The 9,736-nt window shown below is 42.2% G+C and overlaps 1 pseudogene; it reads right to left on the minus strand.

The window, feature by feature from the left end:
• LOC101582646 overlaps nucleotides 1-8,048 on the minus strand; it is a 75,826-nt pseudogene extending 67,778 nt beyond the window's left edge.
• Nucleotides 8,049-9,736: the final 1,688 nt, after the last annotated feature.

Raw genomic sequence — 9,736 nt, forward strand, 5'->3', positions numbered from 1 at the left:
AGAGAGAGAGAGAGAGAGAGAAAGGAAAAAATTCCTGTCCTGACTTCATACTGCCTTAAGTCAATGAACCATGTTTTTGGCCTCAATTTCACATGGCAGCGTAGACTAGATGTCTGCCTTGGTTGTGCAAGTCTTTCAAAGACTTTGTTCTACAAAATACCTGGCTTATTGGATTCAAAGCCACACTCTGTATTTACTATGTAATTTAACATGTTACTTAGATTTCCCCTATGGTTTGAATATCACTTCTTAAATTCATGTAGACCTTGAATTCCTATTGTAACAGACTTAAGAGTTGGAACCACTAAGAGGTGATTTGGTCACCTGGGCTCTGCCTCATGAATGACAGAAACTTATTTTGCCTTGTGATTACAAAAGTTTTAGTTTCAGGCCAGATCATTTGGGTGTTTAGAGCCTCAGATGGGGCAGAACATCATGGTGAGCCCAAACTTGTCAACTTACAGCTCTAGGAGGCAGAAAGCAGGAAACATCAGATGTATCAGTCAGGGTTTTACTAAAGGAAAAGATATGATACAAGATGTACAAGTATATAAGAAATTCCAAGATTGGCTTATGACGGTCAGCCAGAGTCAGGCGAGGAAGTGTACAGAGGGCGTCTGCACAGTTCCACTGCTGAGCCAATTTAGCTACGCTCTTAGCTTCTCAAGTTGACACAATCAACCACTACAGCAGAGGAAGAGGCCATAAATGGACTGCCCTTTCAGCTCTTCCCCCTTAAGTGCTAGACATCTGTGTGTTTCAGGTAGTAAATACCAATATTTAGGAGAAAACTTAAGTAAAAAGTTAGTGGTAAATAGTCCTGGGAAGAGCCTGTTCTGAGGAAATACTCATATTGAAGAGGAAAACTCATCTTAAAGGGGATAAAATCTTGTCCTTTATTTCTAGAGAACCACCCATCTAGGGTTTCCCAAGCTGTGCATGGCAGACATCACTCTCAAGAGGTGCTAATGAATGCTGCAAAGGAAACAAAATGATGGATCTATTAGCGGGGGGATGCTGTCTGCTGCAGTAGCTATTAATATATCCAAAGTTATGACAAGTGTCTTTAGTAAGATGTTAAATACAGAGACCTAAATAACTTTCTTTGACTCAGAATGTCTCATACTTCAAACTTTTTCCCCATGCACCATGAAGGCAAGCTTTTGGCCAGTATTCCAAGGCCCAGCATGAGTTACTCATTGCTTTCCATTAGCAGGCATCTTCTCTTTCTCCTACCTAGTAGTCTAAGGAGTGTATCACTTTCCTTTTATACTCTTTATTGCAAGCACAGGTCTTGTCTATACTTACCTTGTCACCCAAATATGCTACCCCACCCCATATAGTCCAATCCACATCAGACCCATGGCACAGCCATCAAAGCCACAGCTCTGGAAATATTCACATACCCTAATTTCTACTAGCTCCAGAAAGAAAGACTTATTTATATTTATAAAAACCCAATATTGGTGCCTTCTAATAAGAAAATGCTCACTTGTTTTAGCATCTACCTATCCTTGGCAGGTATCCCGACCATGTGTTTCCTATGTCTATTAAAAATACACATTGCTTAATTTCTCAAGTGGTTGGCATTTCTCACTTGGATTCACAGGAAAACAAGTACTGGGCTGGGGACTTCTCCACCCAAGATTGTCATGGGCAGCCCTGTAACTAAGTGGTGCAGTTGGAGACCTGCTCTGAAGCTAAATTTTAATTGTATACCCTACAGTTAGTTAAGGCTTCATAATAGAGAGTTTTAGAGCCTTCAGATATATGGGGAAGCAAAAGCTCTTTTCTCAAGACCTATTTTATGGCTGCAAAAAGATATATACATTAGAAAAAGAAAAATTTGTATCAATTTATCAAGATGTCATGAGATTATCCACATTACCTTTAGGCTCTACAAAGGTGCTCAAAGTCATGCGCATTAGCTTTCAGACGTTCATTAGTATAGTTAATGCTGATGTGTTCTCCATTTGTTTGTCAGACTGTATACATAGTTGTTCCCTCAGACAAGACAAGAACTTATATGAATTTTTGCTCAAACAAATGTACTAAGGATTATTTTTAGAGCTTGTTTTATTTTTACATATGCAATAATCTGTATTTACTAATTGATTTATGCATAGAATCTATATTTATTTATGTATAAAATCTCATTTTCTAAAACAGGCAGTTATCTTCTGAAACACTGTAAATCTGCTAATCAAATTCCAGCATAGATTTCTTGCTACTCCACTTCCTGAAGAATCATCCACCCCAATATCTCATGTTCCACAGTAGAGTCCTCCTAAATGAGCACTTCCTGTGCACATAGCCAGGTGACAGTGCATTACTATACGGCTGCTAGTGATTTTATCCCATTAATTTTTCAATCCACATCAGACCTGTTGCAGGATAGACTTCATAGACTTTCACTAAATCAAATATTAGTTGAAGACTTATTAGACAGGAGACTAAGACTTTGCTGACAGGAGTGGCAGCAAAAATGGTGATAATTAATGATCGTTGTTATGCTTTATGTCTAGTTGTCCCCCCAAAGCCTCACACAGTTATGGGGTGGACTTTCAGATTTTGAGATTAATTCATGACCCATTGCTGGGATTACAGGTGTGAGTGTTACACCCGAACTGGGCACAGAGCCTGAATACAACAGAGAGGAGACAGACTTGTTCTCTGTGGTCACTGCCGCTGCTCCTACCGTTTTGTTTTGGCTGTTCTGCTATTTTTTGCCACCATATCCTGCTGCCCTCTGCCATGAGCCGCTCTCCCTTGGAGCCAGCTGAGTATGGACGGAAACCTCCACTAACTGTGAGCTAAATAAACCTTTCCTTCCTTCATTTTGAGTATAAAATATTTTGTCACAGCAATAAGAGAAAAGTAACCAAGACAATGGTATACATAAAAGTAATGAAAAATTTTAGGCACCAAAATTCAGAAAACATTTTTGCATTTCCCACAGTTTCACTTAGTAATCCACTAAAATAGCCAACTTACTGAATCAAGAAGATTTATGTCAGACCTAGCCTCATGCATTCTTATCCAGTGAACATATCCTTCACACATTGTGTCTGTTCTTAGAATGGTCGTTGGAAGTGGGTCTTGTGTTTATAAATGTAGTTACCTTTTATCCAAGTTACCTCCTTAGGTAATTACACAAAATTAATTAGTTACATTCAATTAAATGGATAATGTAAATAATATTATTTATATTGAATCATGTATCAATATTATTATTTTATAATTCAATACATATGTTTACTTTACAATATACATGCTAAGTGTGCTTGGTTGTTTGAGGATCATAACTTGGGTTTCATTTGGGGATAGGGCTTATATTATAAGCATCCTGAAAAATCATAATAGGGTTTATTTTCCTGTTAGGTCTAACTTTCAGGCAAATGTGATACGCTAGACCCATGTGCATGTATGTAAGCGTATGTGGGTGTGGGTATCCTTCTCTTGTCAGCATTTTAACTCTCCTAATTCTACATAAAATACCTTGAAGAGTTTCCCATGTAAGATGCAAACCTAATTCTGGGAGCTCACAATTTGACATGTGGCCCTTATTTGTTTCTACTCCTTGTCAGTTCTCTATTGTATTCTTCAGTCTGATGAAACTTTTATAACTTAATTTTTATTTTTTAATTTATGATTGGTACTGGGTCTCACTATGCAGCTTGGACTCATAGTGATCCTCCTGTTTCCAGCCTTCCCTGCACTGAGATTAGAGGCTTGCACCACCAGGCCCAGTCTGGGTGGCTAGCTCAGCTGCCCTGGGGGTAGGGCCCGTGTGCATGTGGTACTGGGGATTGAACCCCCATCCCTGCACTTGCCTAAGCAGGCACTCAGTTCACTGAGCTATCTCACCGGGGCTATAACTTACCTTCAGACATATAATGTAAAACCTTACGACAGCCAACCAAGTGTTGCCTGATCTACTCATCTCAGCGACTCTTTTCCTTCCACTTTCTACAATTGGAAATATTGCTTGGAATCATAGTGATTGGAAAGCTTGCTGTGCCTTTGATTATCCAAATGTTCTCCATTTACAAAATTGTCATCTTTAGGCTATCCTCAGTCACAAATAATCTTCCCCTCAATATTCACCTGCTGTTCTCGTTTTTCTCAAGACATTCAATGTGGCTTCCTTGGCAAAACCCTTCTTGATGATCAAAGGGGAATCATGATTAATTTTTATGTCCTATTGAAACAGACTTTGGCTTTTATAAGGATGGGGACTTTTGGTTTTCTGCTACTTCATCCTTACAATTTAGGGCAATGCCTGAAACAGAGTAGTGACTCCATAACCATTGATAGTTAAGTGAATCCCTTCAAATTCAACAAGGCTTTCACACAAATGTATGTGGTATTTTCTTATCTGTGATCTTGTAGTTATGATCTGTCTCAACCCCAAACAAAAAAGAAAAACTATTATTTATGTTTCAGATTGGCGCCAGACTGGCTCAAACATCATCTTCTCTGGTAATGTTTCTTTCATCTCCAAGTATATAGACATATGTAGGGAGCCTATTAGTGACTCTTTTCTTATCCCTTACTCCTATATCTGTATATTTTTGGTGGGGAACCACTTAGACTGCTTCAAAGCTCAGGGGTGTCTAAGGACACCTGCTGACATGACCCCATTTATCTAGAGCAGGTGTATAATGAGATAGAGTCATACAACCATGATTTTGGGCAGGCAAACACACATGCACTAGTTACAGCACTCTCTAAGACTATAAATATGAGGTAACCTGCATAAGCATTATACAGTGAAGGCACGGATAACTCTCACTATGGCTCTCTGCTCTGCTCCATGCTGCCTGCTGTTGTTGCTGATGTCTTGCACATGTGTTATTTAATGCGGGGACCTTGTTCATGAAAATCTACCCGGGACCCTCCGAGTGGGCCAACGACTGGTGTAGTTGGCAGGGCTCCGAGGTGAGTGGTCCCGTGGAAGCCGTGGAAGCAGCACCTGAAGGTAAGGGAGTCCTGGGGAGTGGTTGATGAGCAACTGCAGCCTTGCTATGGCTACCTGTATCCACCTTCCGGGCAGCTTAGAAGGCCCTGGAGGACTGGGGAAGAGTCCGTTAGGAGGCTGGGGACGTCTTCAAAGGCTTGAAAGAAACAGACAGAAAAATTCCTCTCCCCCCCCCGCCCCCCGCCCCCCCCACCACTAAGAGACGGGATGGTTGGCTTGACTGTTTTTCACTTTTCTGCTGTGTAAATCAAAAGGTAGATGGCCTTGTCAGGCAGCTGCAGCAGATGGAGGAGGACCTCGAGCGATGGATGGCTGCTGCAGAGCTCAAGGGTGAGGCATGGGAAGCATTGCCTCCCTCAGAAGTGTCTCCAAGGACTGGCCAAATAGCTCAGCGGATTAAAGTACCTGCAAGCAGGAGCAGGGGCTGGGGGTTCCATCCCCGGGTCTGCTGTGCTGGCTCCGCCACCGGGGTGCACGGAGACTGCAATTGAGACCCGGCATGGTGGCACACGTCTGTAATCCCAGCTCTTGGGAGGCTCTAAATAGGCGGATCACTGTGAGTCTGATCTAGTAGTGAGACCCTGAACACCCTGTAGACTCTTTGCTCAAATAAAGAGGGGGGGGGGAGAGAAACAAAAAGAAAAAAATAGGAAGCTAGGGAGATGGCTCAGTGGAATAAGTGCTTCTCTGGCAAGCGTAAGGGCCTGAGTTCAATCCCTGGCTCCGACAAAAAAAACAAAAAAAAACAAACAAAAAAAAAAAGCAAGTCACCTGGTTTTTCATGCTAGGCTAGCTATGTGTCCAAAAGTGGACATAGAGGAACAAGGAACCGTTGGCCAAACGGGGAAGACTGTAAGGGCCACCTACCTTGACCTGGCACAGAGCGTGTATGAGCTATAAGTCATGAGGCATGGAGCTGCAGGAGCTGGAAAACAGGAGGTGGGCGAAATAGTGCCCAAGGGGCTTCTCTGGCTGTGGGAGGAGGGGGCTGATAGCGCACAGTTGGGGCCACAGCAGGTACCCAAATAGCCAGCAGAGCCAGCACCTCCTTTCTGAGTTGGATTTTTCAGAAGGTGCACAGGAAAGCCCCAGAAGCACGTCATCAGACAGCGATAAATTGGCTGATGTCAGCAGCTTGCATGCTTTGAGAAAACACAGGTGACCTGCCAGAGCAAGCCGCTAGCCGTGCGCGACCGCTGTGCTACGTGAAGTAGACGTGCTGAAAATGACGCTTCCACTGCACTACGTGGCCCAGAAGAGGAACTGCTGACAGCATTCACCAAGGACGCAGTCCAGGTGAGCAGACCAGCCGACATATGCAGGTCAGCGGCAGCCCTTCTAGCCCCTTTACAGATCTCCACAGGGCTATGGATGCCGTGGCCAGCCTGAGAGATGTGGACATAAAGCACCAAGGTAGAGTGAGAGCTGTAAAAACTGTACTAAAAAGGAGGAAAAAGAAGGGGAGGCCCCCTGAGTGGGCTGACATTTTCTCTCCAGGCACTTTTAAAATTGCACTGAGCTGCCATTAAACTATAAATGTCTTTAGATGCTAATTTTATTTTATTTACCTTTGAATGCTTAATCCTTAGCACCATGCCTGGTCATTCATCTAGCGTTTAATAAATGTTGAATTGAGTCATGGTATTCCACATTCCCAGGTGTTATTTGTGGAAACTCAATCTATACTACTAATAGGAATAGACACATGTGTGCTGCATGCACAGGTGTGTGTGGGTGCACGCGCACACATGCACACACACACACACTCATTCTGTGTGCACAAACACTAGGAGCACTGTGCTTTATTGGGAAATCATTGCTTGTAATTCCCTGTTTCCTAAAAAATAAGACTTAGGTGGAAAATAATAAGCCTTGAAAATGAGAGCCCAGAAATGGTGGCCCGAAACTATCCTCACCCTATCTGCCTTATAGAGTAGCCACCAGGCAAAATCATACTGATGGCAGGCAAGGGAAGGACCAGCTGCCTGGGACTGGCAGTTTTGATCTCTAGTATTCAAGGACAATTATTTTATAACATGATCTTATTTTCAAGGAGGCACTGTTATGAAGAAGGTATGTCACCAAAGCACAAAAGGTATAATAAAAAGGCTCAAGGTAATTTTTGTTTTTTTTCCTAAAAGGGTGTAAACCAAATGACTCAAACCAATATGCATGAACCTTCTGGGGGCTCTGGAAGATAGTCAAAATTGTACAGCATTCGAACAAAAGCTAATTAAGTAAAAGCTGTCATAAGAATTGTAGGAAATTGAATGACATAAACACTGGCTGCTGGTTGTGGTTGAGTCCTGGTCAGGAGGATGCAGTAGCCCACTTCTAGCTCTCTCCCCAGGTCTCTAACCTCAAGGGGTAGACCTGGTGCAATTTGCAGTGTTTTAACCTGTCTGTGATTGACTGAAAGATGGACCACTGTCACACTCAACAGATCCAGACGAGGAAACAGTGATGCCTGTGAAAGCTGCAGGGTAGCCAGGCATCAACAGACACCAGGGGCAAGCAGTACAGTAGACATATCCACAGAAAATCCTCTGGAAAATAGTACCTTTAAAAGCTGCCCTGTGTAAAGGGGATTGAAAATAAAATCCGAAATTATATGCTTAACCAATGCATGTGCTTAGGAAAGACTGAAAATGATTTTGGTTTTACTTTGGCCTGATCGCAGGCCTCAGCATTCCCAGCTAGTCATTGCCTATCCTGGAACAAAGCCCATAGACAGAGACTGCGTGCTGCAATTAATGACTGCCAACTCGTAACACCCAGATGAACTGAGTCGGAGTGCTTCGGGGCGAGGGAGGCCAGCTGAGGATTGCTGCTAACAGCATAGAAAGAGGACTGGAGGGGAAGATGCTGTGCTATGGATTCTCCTGGAGAATCTTGTCACGGTAGACTTCTAGATTTTAATTTGGCTGTTCTCATTGGCAGAGGAGCCCATGTGCTACCCTTCACTGAGGATGGGTACATTTCTCTCTGAGGGAGCTCCGGTCCTTACCTTACATCTCATTCCTGGTTCTGGTGCAACTCCTTCAGTCTTGTGACACAGATCCTCCATTCTGCTAGTGCAGACTTTCTAGCTTCCACTACTGACCTTTGGGCCTTTCCAGCGCAGAGCCTTGATACAGACTTGCATGAATTAATGTTCTGGGCTGTAGGCCGCCAGCTGGACTCCTGCAAGGCATGGCCATGGGGTCCAGGCTCGCAGCTGGATTTTTTGGGTCTTTTGTGTGTGGAAAGTTCTCCTGCACACTTCTGCATTTGACTCTATGGGTGGATATCATAAAAATAATCCTATAAACTATGTGTCTTGCATTGGATCAATTCTTATAAATCCTGAGTACAACATTGAGACAAGGAGCTATTTTCCTAAAAACTGGATTTTTCTCAAAAACCAAAAGAAATATTAGAATTAAATGGAACCCACTATAAAATAAGCACAAGTCATATCAAAAAATAGCAAAATATTGTCTACTCAAACAAATTACATGGTCACCAACCATTCCTAATAAAGTCTATCTATCTATTTATCTATCTATATCTATGTATCTATATCTACATCTCTATCAAACCTGCTAAATAAAATCTTTATAGAATCTGTCCTATATATGATGAAAAAACTAAAGAATAAACATGAACAAAGAATTAAAGAAAATTAAGAAAACATTTTAAAAATGATAATTTTCACTAAGAAATAGGAATTTTGTCTTGGTTACTCTTCTCTTATTGCTGGGACAAATAGTCAACACTCAAAAGGAAGGAAGGAAAGGTTTATTTAGCTCATAGTTACTGGAAGTTTCAGTCCACACTAAGCTGGCTCCAAGGAAGAGTGACACAGCCCAGAGAACAACCTTCCTTGGGGGTGGCAAAGAACAGAGAGCAAAGGTAGTAGCGGCAGCTCAGGCAGCTAGCTAGCCTCTCTCCTCCTTACATTGTCATGCAAATTACCTGCCACAGGGTGGATGCAGAACCCACACCCACAATAATTAATCAAACTCCAGAAGTGGACCCATGACTGCATGAGGTTTGGGGGAGACAACTAAACACAAATCATAACAAATGATAATTGGGATCCTTCAGAAATTCTAGAATAAAATTGCAACTGAATTGAAGAAGTAACTGGCAAGGATGAAGCACACAATTGTGTAGACCAAATAATCATCTTGAAGTCAAAACCATGAAAATGCCAAGAATAAGAGCAAAAAGAATGGAGAAATGTGAACATCACCTCTGCGTGGATAGATACTGTGGACTACCATGTACAACACAGAAGTCCTAGTGGAGGCAAGACAGAGAGGGAAGCAGAGAGGATCTGAAGAAACAATCATCAGACACATCCCAAGTTTGATGAGCAACATGAGTCTACAAGTGTAACATTTGTGCAATCCAGGAAGAGCAGCACAAAGATACCTACTCTGAGGTTAATTATAATAAATAGATAAAGTGAATCACTGAATCATGGGTACACCAAGAGAGAAGTAACTCGTTGTGAAAATGAGACCCTTAAAAAGATTATGAGATTTCTCCGCAAAAAATGTTGGAGGCCAAAGAGCAGAGAGTAATAGATTGAAAATGTAAAAAAAAATCAGCAAGAGTTCTATACCCAGGCCTAAGGACATCGCTTGGTGGTCCATCACTTGATTAGTATGCAGTAGGCCCCGGGTTTGATACCCAGACCAGCTGAATCAAAAAACAAGGATCAAATCTATGTCCAACAAAGCGTTGTCCTTCAAAACTGAGACAGAA

This window comes from Octodon degus, unplaced genomic scaffold, assembly GCF_000260255.1.
Source record: "Octodon degus isolate 3935 unplaced genomic scaffold, OctDeg1.0 scaffold00014, whole genome shotgun sequence".
In the NCBI taxonomy this organism is placed as follows: Eukaryota; Metazoa; Chordata; class Mammalia; order Rodentia; family Octodontidae; genus Octodon; species Octodon degus.